An 11312-nucleotide genomic window follows, 5' to 3' on the forward strand; every position below is an offset into this window, starting at 1 on the left:
TCTGGCCGTTGCTGCAAACTGGGGAGTGAACAAAGCGGATGGAAGATATCCTCCCTCTCTCTCTCTCTCTCTCTCTCTCTCTGCCTCTCTGCCTCTCTGTAACTCTGCCTTCAAATAAATAAATAAATCTTTTTTAAAAATTTATTTATTTATTTGAAAGAGTTATAGGGAGAGAAGGAGAGGTAGAGAGAGAGAGAGAGAGAGGTCTTCCATCTGCTGGTTCACTCTCCAATTGGCTGCAATGGCCGGAGCTGTGCTGAGCTGATTCGGAGCCAGGAGCTTCCTCTGGGTCTCTCACATGGGTACAGGGGTCCAAGGACTTGGGCCATCTTCTACTGCTTTCCCAGGTCATAGCAGAGAGCTGGATCAGAAGTGGAGCAGCTGGGTCTCAAACCAGCACCCATAAGGGATGCTGGCACTGCAGGCAGCAGCTTAACCCCCTACGCCACAATGCTGGCCCCTTATTTTATTATTTTTTTAAACTCTACTAATAAATTAGGAAAGAAAGAAGCTTAATATACCTGATAAAATATATCTTCTGCTGCAACACTCAGCATCATTTTCTTTTTTCTTTTTTTTTTTTTCTTTTTTTTTTTTTTAAGATTTATTTACTTGAGAGGCAGAGTTACAGAGAGAGGGAGAAACAGAGATATCTTCCAGCCACTGGTCTACTCCCCAAATGGCCACAACAGCCAGGGCTGAGCTTATCTGAAGCCAGGAGCCAGAAGCTTCTTCCAGGTCTCACACATAGGTGCAGGGACCCAAGGGCTTGGGCCATCTTCCACTGCTTTCTCGGACCATAAACAGCTGGATCAGAAGAGGAGCAGCCGGGATATGAACTGGCGCCCATAAGGAATGTAGGCGCTGCAGGTGGAGGCTTAACCTACTATGCCACAGAAACCACCCCTGAGCATCATTTTCAATAAGCTAATTATGTTGTCAAAGACAAGATAGATTCATTCTAACAGCTATTATTGAACAGCATCCTGAAGGGATAATTAGTCACTGTAATGAGGCAGAATAAAGAGTATGCTTTTGGAAAAGATACAAGTTTGGCTGCAAACTGTCTAAAATTCTACCTAGAAATCTGAAGATAATCAATTCTGAAAAATAGCTAGACCTAGTAAGAGAGAGCTGTGAGTTTGTCCACTAAATGATACATTTAAAACATTGAAAATAGCTTTCCAGTATAGGCAATAGCTGGTTGTGATTAGAAAAGAAAATAGTCTCACTCATTCTAGCAACTACAAATACCAAGCCAGGAGGCCACTGCGGAGCAGGAGGTCAAGCCACCAACTGGGTCGCCCATGTCCTCTATCTGAGTGCTGATTTGAGGCCCAGCTCCTCCACTTCTGATCCAGCTTCCTGCTAATGTGCCTGGGAAGGCAGCAGATGATGACTCAAGTATTTGGGTCCCTGCTGCTCAAGTGGGAGATCCTGATGTGGTTCCTGGCTCTTGGCTTCAACCTGGCCCAACTGCAGCTGTCACAGGCATTTGGGAAGTGAACCAGAGGATTGAAAATCTGTTTCTTGTCTCTCTCTCTCTCCCTGTTACTCTGCCTCTCAAATAAATAAATAAATCTTTTTTCCAAAAGTTTTTTTTTTTAAATATGAAGTAACTGGGGCAGGTGTTTGGCTTAGTTAAGATGCGAATTCAGATGTCCACATCCCATATTAAATGGAGGGCTTGGGTTTGATTCCCCGCTCCAACTCCTGATTTCAGTGTCCTGCCAGTGCAGCCTGTGAGAGGCAGTGGTGGCTCAAGTAACTGAGTTTCTACCACCCAAACAGGAGAGCTGGGCTGAGTTCCTGGCTCCAGACTGTGGCCCAGCCCAGCTGAATCTGTATCTCTGTATCTATATCTATCTGTTAATCAGTCAGTCGAATAGATAATTGATTGAGAGATGAAACCTTGGAACAAAGTTAACAGGAAATGTGCAAGGCTCATGTAAAGAAAACTACTAAGATTTGCAGAGGGGCATGAAAAAAATAAATGGAAAGAAAGACACACTATATCCCATGAAGGGAAGATGTACACTTTATTCTTCTTTAATGCAAAAATTTAAATTTTAATCTCATGGTTTTACTTGAAAAGTAAATTTAAAGTTAATTTAAAATTAATCTAGAATGCATGAACTAACATTAAAAAATGGAAGGAGAATACTGTGATAAATTTTATTTTTCCATATGTCTCTTACTATAAACCTGTAAATTAAAACACATTAGGGGCTGAGGACTATATTAAGAATTAGCAAATTTATTGTTGAAGAAATTAAGATTTAAGAAGTTTAAATTGCTCAAGGCCGCAGAACTCTAAAGCTGTGGTGTCAGACTTCCAAGCCCATGTTGATAAGTGCACTGCAATACTGCCTTCCTAACAAACACATAGATATGTGTATTCAGAACAACTATCAGAAAACAGTAAAATGAAATATTAATAGTGTATTAGGTATCTGTAGATGATGGGCTTAATGGTCTAACTGCTCTTTTGTTTCCCTTCAATGGTTTTAAAATTTCCAAGTATACTACAGAGGACATGTATTGCTCTTACAATTAGACAAAAGGGACAACACTCCATTGCCCTGGTAGTGTGGGAATCCAGCCAAGACCTTGTTCTTGGACAGCATCAGTGAAAGGGCCTTGGGAAAGCTCCTGGATGCCACAGCAGAGACTTGTCATATATGGAAACTTCCCACGAGGGTGACCTCACTGCTGGAACCCATTCAACATAAACCTTGCCTGCAGGAGCTCGCAGAGATCTTTGGATAAGTCCTGGAGGGTGGAGAACCCAGAAAGAAGTGACCTAAGAAGAGAGAATTTCTGCTCTCGTGGGCTGAAGCCGTGTTGGATCTCCAGGTGGGCTTCACAGATCTCGGTGATGGGTTCCTAGGAGAGGGTTACTTCACCTTCGTCCAGTGAAGAACTCCCGCAAGTGTCCCCTGTTCTTCCTGTTTTCCTCTGGGTCCGAGTGGAAATGTACATTGTTGCTTGTGTTGCACAAATCATAATGGGTTATTTATTGGTGGACCACGGGAGACGCCTAGATGAAAGGAAGTAAGTCTATGCTTAGACGTTCCTGTCATTCCCTGCAGTTAACGTCCTCACCCTCAGCAGCCTCCTCTTCACCTCACTTTGCCTTGCAACAGGTAGATGGCATCACACCAAAGCACAATTCTGTAAATATCAAGCCCATACCCTCTGCAACACTGTCCTCACTGCCTCCTCGAAAAACTTTGAGTGCCCAGCTCATCACACTTACCTGTGTCTGAAACTTCTCTCACCCAGCCTCGTGTGCTATGCTTTCCCCAGGACTTAGGAGTTTTGAATTGAATCATGATAGAATCTGGATGAGTTCACACGAAGATTTTAGTTCCCAGTGCCAGTGTTGCTCCATCAGCACAAGGCCTCTGTTTGTGACTCTCGAGGCTGCAGCTGATCCAGAAAGAGGCCCCGTAATAAGAACAGAATCTTGTGTGGGTTTGAACCCTTTTCGTTGCACTGACACTCACAGAAAATTTAATTAAAACCAGTGTTCAAGCACAGCTCTTTCCAATGTCCACTGTCATCAAGACTCACTTTGTATTCAGCTCTTGGCTCACACATGTTTAATGTTTTTTTCATTAATTAGGATTTTCCAGTGGGGTAACTTTGACAGGACAGGTTGATATCTATTGTCTTTGTAAATCCAGCTGAAAAAAGAGATCTTCTGGGTCCAACTGTTCCAACACAAGTGCTAAAATTGAGTTGTTGGGTCAAGCTTTGGCCATTATTCATCCTTGGGCTAAAATCACTGGAATGGAATGCTCTGATTGGCGGGGCCAGCTTCATGTATCTATACCACATCTCAGACATAGACACTGAAAATGGGGAGTTTTCATTTCCAAGGAACAATCATGGTGGCATTAGTAGTTGACAGGGAAGTAGATGCTGGGCAGGCAAAGACAACAGGTGTCTATGGCAGGTGCCTAGGATAAAAAGCTAGGGCCTGTCATCACCACTACCATCATAGCATGACCCAAGGTGAATATGCTAGTTAAATAAAAATGAGGACACCACGTGCTATTGGCTTTAGATAATAACAGTACTGGGGAGGTAACCCTCTCACTCCTGAAAAGTTTGATCACACATCCAGGCCGGGGGTCATTTACTCGGCTTGCATTTGCTGAGCACCCACTGTGTGTAGAGTGCTGTTCTGCTCAAAGTATGCAAGACGTAGACACTATGCTCCTTGTCCTCAAGGAGGGGGAATGGGGCAAGAGAGGAGAGTCCTGTTCTTGTGACAGGTGTACCCAGGAGAAGTACAACTGTAAGTGTTGAGGGAACCCAAGTGAGGGAGAAATTAATGCTTTCATTATAGTCATTTATACTCCACTTTTAATTCATTCAACAAATAACATTTCCTTCCTTCCTTCCTTCCTTCCTTCCTTCCTTCATTCCTTCCTTCCTTCCTTCCTTCCTTCCTTCCTTCCTTTCTTTCTTTCGTTTGCAGTTTTCTTTGTCTTTATTTGTCTACATTCAGCTTAATTCAGACATAATGCCTGAAGGATCCAGACATACAAAAAAAAAAAAAAAAAAAAACACTCTTTCCCACTGTTTTTTTTTTTTTTTTTTTTTAACTTTTGACAGGCAGAGTGGACAGTGAGAGAGAGAGAGACAGAGAGAAAGGTCTTCCTTTTGCCGTTGGTTCACCCTCCAATGGCCGCTGCGGCTGGTGCACTGCTGCCCGCACAACGTGCTGATCCGATGGCAGGAGCCAGGTGCTTCTCCTGGTCTCCCATGGGGTGCAGGGCCCAAGCACTTGGGCCATCCTCCACTGCACTCCCTGGCCACAGCAGAGAGCTGGCCTGGAAGAGGGGCAACCGGGATAGAATCCGGTGCCCCAACCGGGACTAGAACCCGGTGTGCTGGCACCACAAGGTGGAGGATTAGCCTGTTGAGCCACGGCGCCGGCCCCCACTGGTTTTTAAAATAAAACCTTCACTTATAAAACTGAAACACTTGGCCGGCGCCGTGGCTCAACAGGCTAATTCTCCACCTAGCGGCGCCGGCACATCAGGTTCTAGTCCCGGTCGGGTTGCCGGGTTCTGTCCTGGTTGCCCCTCATCCAGGCCAGCTCTCTGCTGTGGCCCGGGAGTGCAGTGGAGGATGGCCCAGGTGCTTGGGCCCTGCACCCCATGGGAGACCAGGAGAAGCACCTGGCTCCTGCCTTCGGCTCAGCAAGGTGCGCCAGCCGCGGCAGCCATTGGAGGGTGAACCAATGGCAAAAGGAAGACCTTTCTCTCTGTCTCTCTCTCTCACTGTCCGCTCTGCCTGTCAAAAGTAAAAAAAAAAAAAAAAAAAAAAAAAAACTGAAACACTAACGTGTTAAATACAGAAAGCTCCTTTAACTTACTTCACAAAAGCATTAACAGAGGATGTAAACTTCTGTAACTATTTAAGGCAAACGGAGTTATCACAAACATTTTATTTTTAAGATTTATTGTTTCGTTTGAAAGAGTTACACAGAGAGAGGGGGGGGGGGTCTTCCATCCACTGATTCACTCCCCAATTGGCTGCAACCACCAGAGCTGAGCCAATCCGAAGCCAGGAACCAGGAGCTTCTTCCAGGTCTCCCACATGGGTGCAGGGGCCCAAGAACTTTGCCTGTCTTCTACTGCTTTCCCAGGCCATAGCAGAGAGCTGGATTGGAAGTGGAGCAGCTGGGACTCAAACCAATGCCCATATGGGATGCAGGCACTGCAGGCGGTGGCTTTACTCACTATGCCACAGTACTGGCCCCACCACATACTTTCTAAGTGCCATGTCCTATAAGACTTGAAAGGTAGGCTCTGGATACATTTAGAAGGAATTTCAGACAGATTTTCGGGATATGTAAAATATTGCAAAGAGTGAGTAGGACACAAGGGGAAAGGAATGTAGAAATCAAGTATGCAACAAAATGGATTTGCTAGTAAAGCAGAAACAGCAAACCACAGTTACCTACATTCCTGCCATTTGTGAGCCATATGACATATGGCGTCGTAAATAATTTGTTTAAGAAACCTGAACATCAAGTAGAGGGATTTCGTTTTTCTGTAAAAATGGTGGAGTCTCACTAAAGCACAACCTATAGTACAAGTATAGCACAGTTCTACTGGGACTTGGGTAGGTGTGGGTTGGGGGTGGGCAACGGCCCAGCTCAGACACTGAGTTGTCTTCTACCCTGGCTTAACACAGGGATAGCTTTTGTCATATCTGCAAACTCAGATGAACTGCATGGATTTTTAAACAAGTCTGAGTTTCTCTTCAGAGACATATTAATAAATATTTACTGACAGTGAACTTGGAATTGGAAACTTTGGCAAGTTTCTAGAGTGCAGCTGCCATTCTTTATTGGTGGCTGAGGAAGATCCAAGGCTCTCAACTTTCAACCTATCTTTGTCCTATTTGAACCTAGCCGTCAAGTTGGGCTAACAGATCGTATGGCCCTTGACCACATGGATTCCTCTTTACAGTGGAGAAGGGATCGGCAGGAACCACAAAGGATGGCTACGTAAGCATATTTGGGGAGTCATGTTTTGGACAATGTGATCGTGTCCTTACTTACGAACTTAGGAATAGCGTGGGAATGAATACGTTCAGGGTAATAACTTGAACACTGGAGTTTCTGCCTGGAGACTTTCTGTCCCAAATTAATTAGTAGGGTCTGCTGTATATGCAGACCATTCCTTGTATAAGAAACTAAAGCCATGGCATTAGAGTGAAGAAAAAGAAAACTCCCTCTCTCTTTTTTTAATAGCAGGGGCTATGAATCAGCTCATCCCAAGACAGTTTCTGACTTTCATTTTAATGAGTGGAAACGTCCTTGGTGTCAGAGCTCAGGCTGGATCAGACCTCCAGAAAGCTGCTCCCACCACTCTGACCTATGAAGCAGAGCAGCAGTCAATCTGCCATTGACCCAGAACTAGGGAAACGTCAATAAAACTGCAAATGATTTGATATTTTTCTCACCACCATCAGACAAAAACTATGGCCATTACCTGTGATAGAAATGTCCAAATTCCATCTCTTCCTTGGGTCAAATGCTGACCTGAGAAGCCCAATTTGCTGTTTGTTAAGGAGCTACCATAAAATCTGTGTGGAATGATCAGTGAACAAGTAGGGCTTTCATTTGAACTAGTGGGGGTGGGGCATAGTTTGTTCTTATTCAAGACAAAATAAACTCTGGGTCTGGTCACACGGAGCTAAGTGCATAGAGTGAAAAAAAATTATAAAATACACAAATCAATTAAACTGAGGATTGGAGCCCAGAGTTCCAGAGAAGCATTAACAACTCTAGAAGCAAAAAGTCCTCTATGGGTGCTGTTTGCAGCTCAAATTTGGAAATTGCTTGCATAATTATGAAAGGTCATAATTGAGTTCTAGTCGGAGACTGGCCTCGTATTTACAAGACTTGGGGCACTTGACCTTGTTGTGTGAGAGCCGGAGGAAGTGGCCTTCCTCAGTGTTGATCCGTTGTTTGGCCTCACACAGACTCACTTGCCAGGGTAACCAAAACAACTCTTCTGGAGGCTGCCCTTGCTGGGAGAGCTAGCAGCCAGAGGCAGTTCTCACCCCAGCATATTAGTGAAATAAAGTACTTTTGAGACAGTGAACAATGTCCCCTAAGTTCTAACTTTTATGAGTTCCTGAGTGGGCTCTTCCTGTTTCGGTTTTTCAGTTTTTTCACTTGATTTTGATGATTTTGGCTACCCAAGAATTCTTCTTAAACCACAGGTAGGAAAAGTACAGCGCTCACGTGCAGGAGCATTTTGAAATGAAAATGGATTCTAATTTGTATTATGCCATTGCATCAGCACCTCCCCTTCAAACTCTACAAGTGATGACGCCAACAGCTCACACCCAGTGGCAGGTAGAGGTTTCTGCCTCAGCCCTGGGGAGGCAGAGTGTGTAGACGGGCTCTGGCGCTACACTGACTCGGGATAAATTCCTTGCTTCCTCGTTCACCGGCTGTGTGAATTCAATACATTACTTCCCCTCTCTGATCTCAAACTCCTCAACAATTTAAAATGCAAAGAATGCCACGACTAAATAAAGTAATGCATAACTCAGTAAATGACAATTATCAATAACAGTAATAATGATGAGGCCTTAGTCCAGTGGTTTGCTCCAGATCCTTTGGGGACTGTGTTCCAGGGAACATCCTTGTATTTTTTTTTAAAGATTTATTTATTTACTTGAAAGAGTTACACACAGAGAGAAGGAGAGGCAGGGAGAGAGAGAGAGAGAAAGAGAGAGAGAGAGGTCTTCCATCTGCTGGTTCATTCCCCAATTGGCCACAATGGCCAGAGCTGGGCTGATCTGAAGCCAGGAGTCAGGAGCTTCTTCCCAGTCTCCCATGTGGGTGCAGGGGCCCAAGGACTTGGGCCATCTTCTGCTTTCCCAGGCCATAGCAGAGAACTGGATTGGAAGAGGAGCAGCTGGGACTTGAACCGGTGCCCATATGGGATGCCGGCACTGCACGCGGCTGCTTTACCCACTATGCCACAGCGCTGGCCCTAAGTATTGTCCTTGTCTTCCCTGAAAAGGTAGGCAAAGGGTTCTAACAGCACTGACTTGACTGAGTCCCTACAGGTTAAAGCCTTTCCCAGGGAACCACAGTCGCTAATCACAAAACGGGGAAGGGTCCTGCTTTCATTTCAAAGCTACCCTCCCAGTAAGCAGGCCTGAGCGTAGAGTTTAAGAGGACCATCCAGTGGGGAGGCTGCCAACGACAGTTGTAAAGCATGTCAGGCCCCCTCCCCCTATCAGCACCACCCCCGGCTTCTCCTGTCTCCCAGGATGTGGACAGGGATCTGGGGAATCACAACCCACTGCTTGCCAGGGACGATTGGTGTGGAGGCGGGAGAGAGGGCATCATGGGAGCCCTGATCCTGGGGACCTCCCCAGCCAGCCCAAGGCTCAGGACACTTGGAAAGTGGAGAGGGGTATAACCTGTTTCCTCCTGGGTTGGGGTCATCCCCAAGGGATGGTGGGAAAAGGACAAGTGTCTTTTTACTTCACAGGCTGATTAGGTTTCAAAGTGATCTCCGAACTGTATAGGATCCCTATGATGTAAACTCTGAGATGTTGTTCAGGAGCATAAACTTTTGAACAAGTGGAAAGAACTATTATGTCCAATAATGTAAAAATATAAACATGGTCTAAATTAATATGTAAATTCCATTTAGAATCTCAACTTTCTCAAAGGATGGGATGAAAGAATCTCACAAAATGATTTTAGTTTTTCTGGGAGAATAAATGAGAACAATAACCAAGAATTGTTTGAGGGGCTGGCATTGTGGCAAAGCGGGTTAAGCTGTCCCCTGCAATGCCAACATCCCATTTGAGTGTCAGTTCCAGTCCCAGGTGCTTCACTTCCAATCCAGCCTCCTGCTGATGTGCCTGGGAAAGAAGCAGAAGACCCAAGTATATCAGCTCCTGCCACCCACATGGGAGAACCAGGCTCGTGGCTTTAGCCTGGCTCAGCCCCAGCTGTTGCAGCCAATTGGGGAAATACCCAGACTATGGGAGATCTTTCTGCCTCTCTTGCTCTCTTTCTAACTCTGCCTTTCAAATAAATAAATAAATATTTTTTCAAAAAAGAAATGCTTGAAGAAGAGTGAAGATACCAGAAAAACAGTGAAGATAATAAACCCTAAAGCTATATTTAAAATTATCAGGTGGTGGGTAGGAAAAGAGCAGAGATAGACAGAGGGACATTTCAAATCATGGAGATAGTGATACATTGTTGATAAATAAATGGTGTTGACTTGTTAGTAGATGATGTTGACTAGTTAATAAATTCTTTTGAAGAACACAGGAGACAGGGAATTTGAGCCCTGTCTTGTGGTTTATAAAGATTTCAGTAGTATAGGCCGGCACCACAGCTCAATAGGCTAATCCTCCACCTTGCGGCGCCGGCACACCGGGTTCTAGTCCCGGTCGGGGCGCTGGATTCTGTCCTGGTTGCCCCTCTTCCAGGCCAGCTCTCTGCTATGGCCCAGGAGTGCAGTGGAGGATGGCCCAAGTGCTTGGGCCCTGCACCCCATGGGAGACCAGGAGAAGCACCTGGCTCCTGCCATCGGATCAGCGTGGTACACCGGCCGCAGTGCGCCGGCCTCGGCGGCCATTGGAGGGGACCCCGAAAGCCTCAAAAAAAGCTTCCCACAGGACCTGGGCTTGAGACTTCAGGCTGACAAGATTGCCCGAGGGGCAAACACAGGCCAGCAGAGAAAGCCTCCCTAACCTTCCCGCTGGGTTCTCTCGGCAAAGGGCGCATCTTATCCACACCTCCCCTGCCCCAGGTCTCAGTTAAAGGGGAAGCCAGGGCGCCAGGCCACTCCAGACCCTGTGCTGCTTGTGTGGAGCAGAAGGCCTCACGGGAACCCCGCTGGCCAGAAGTGGCTAAGGCACAGGTGGTGGTTTCTGACTCAGTGGGTCTGGGCAAGCCTGAGGATTTGCATTTCGAATGCTGAGTTCTGGGGGTCCCCAGTCTCTGGGAGCAGCAAGGTTTCAAGGTGGAGCTGAGTCAGGAAGACCAGTCGGGGAGCTGTGCCCCACTGTGGCCCAGACAGGACCAGAGCCTGAAGCGGGGCTGGAAGGGAGAGGCAGTCCTGGGGGCCGCACTCCCAGGAAAGGTGCCCAGGGGACAGGAACACCAGGGAGAGAGAGGGTTCTAGACTGACGGGCTTCTGGCTTGGAGAACTGAGAGGAAGGACATGTGGGGAGGACACTCAGCAGGCACAGCAGGTTTTTTGTTCTTTAATTTTTCTTTATTTGGCAGGCAGGGAGACCAACAGAAAGACATCCTCCATCCGCTGGTTCCCTCCCCAAATGCCCACAACAGCCAGGGCTGGACCAGGCCAAAGACGAGAGCCTAGAACTCCGTCCAGGGCTGCCACTTGGATGACACCTACTTGAGCCATCATCACCTGCTGCTTCCCAGGATGCTGGAATTGGAAGCAGAGTCAGGACTCGAACCCAGGTACTCTGATACAGGAAGCAGGGGTCCTAAATGGTGTCTTAAAAGCTGCATCAAAAGCTGATCCCCTGCACAGCACCTTTGAGGGTAAGAGAGACAATTTCAGGCTTGGATAGGCTGAGTTTAAGGAGTCAGAGAGAGTCATCTGGATGGGATGTCAATAGGCAATCGATCACTTTTGTCTGGATCAGGCATGAGGTATTGAGACTGTGGGAACTTGCAACTGGGAGTGACTGTGCACAGAGCTGGTAGCTCATGGTGTGGCAGAGGAAACAGCTACCCGGGAGAGCACCTGGGATATAAAAAGACC

The sequence above is a fragment of the Lepus europaeus genome, chromosome 13, assembly GCF_033115175.1.
Source record: "Lepus europaeus isolate LE1 chromosome 13, mLepTim1.pri, whole genome shotgun sequence".
Classification (NCBI taxonomy): Eukaryota; Metazoa; Chordata; class Mammalia; order Lagomorpha; family Leporidae; genus Lepus; species Lepus europaeus.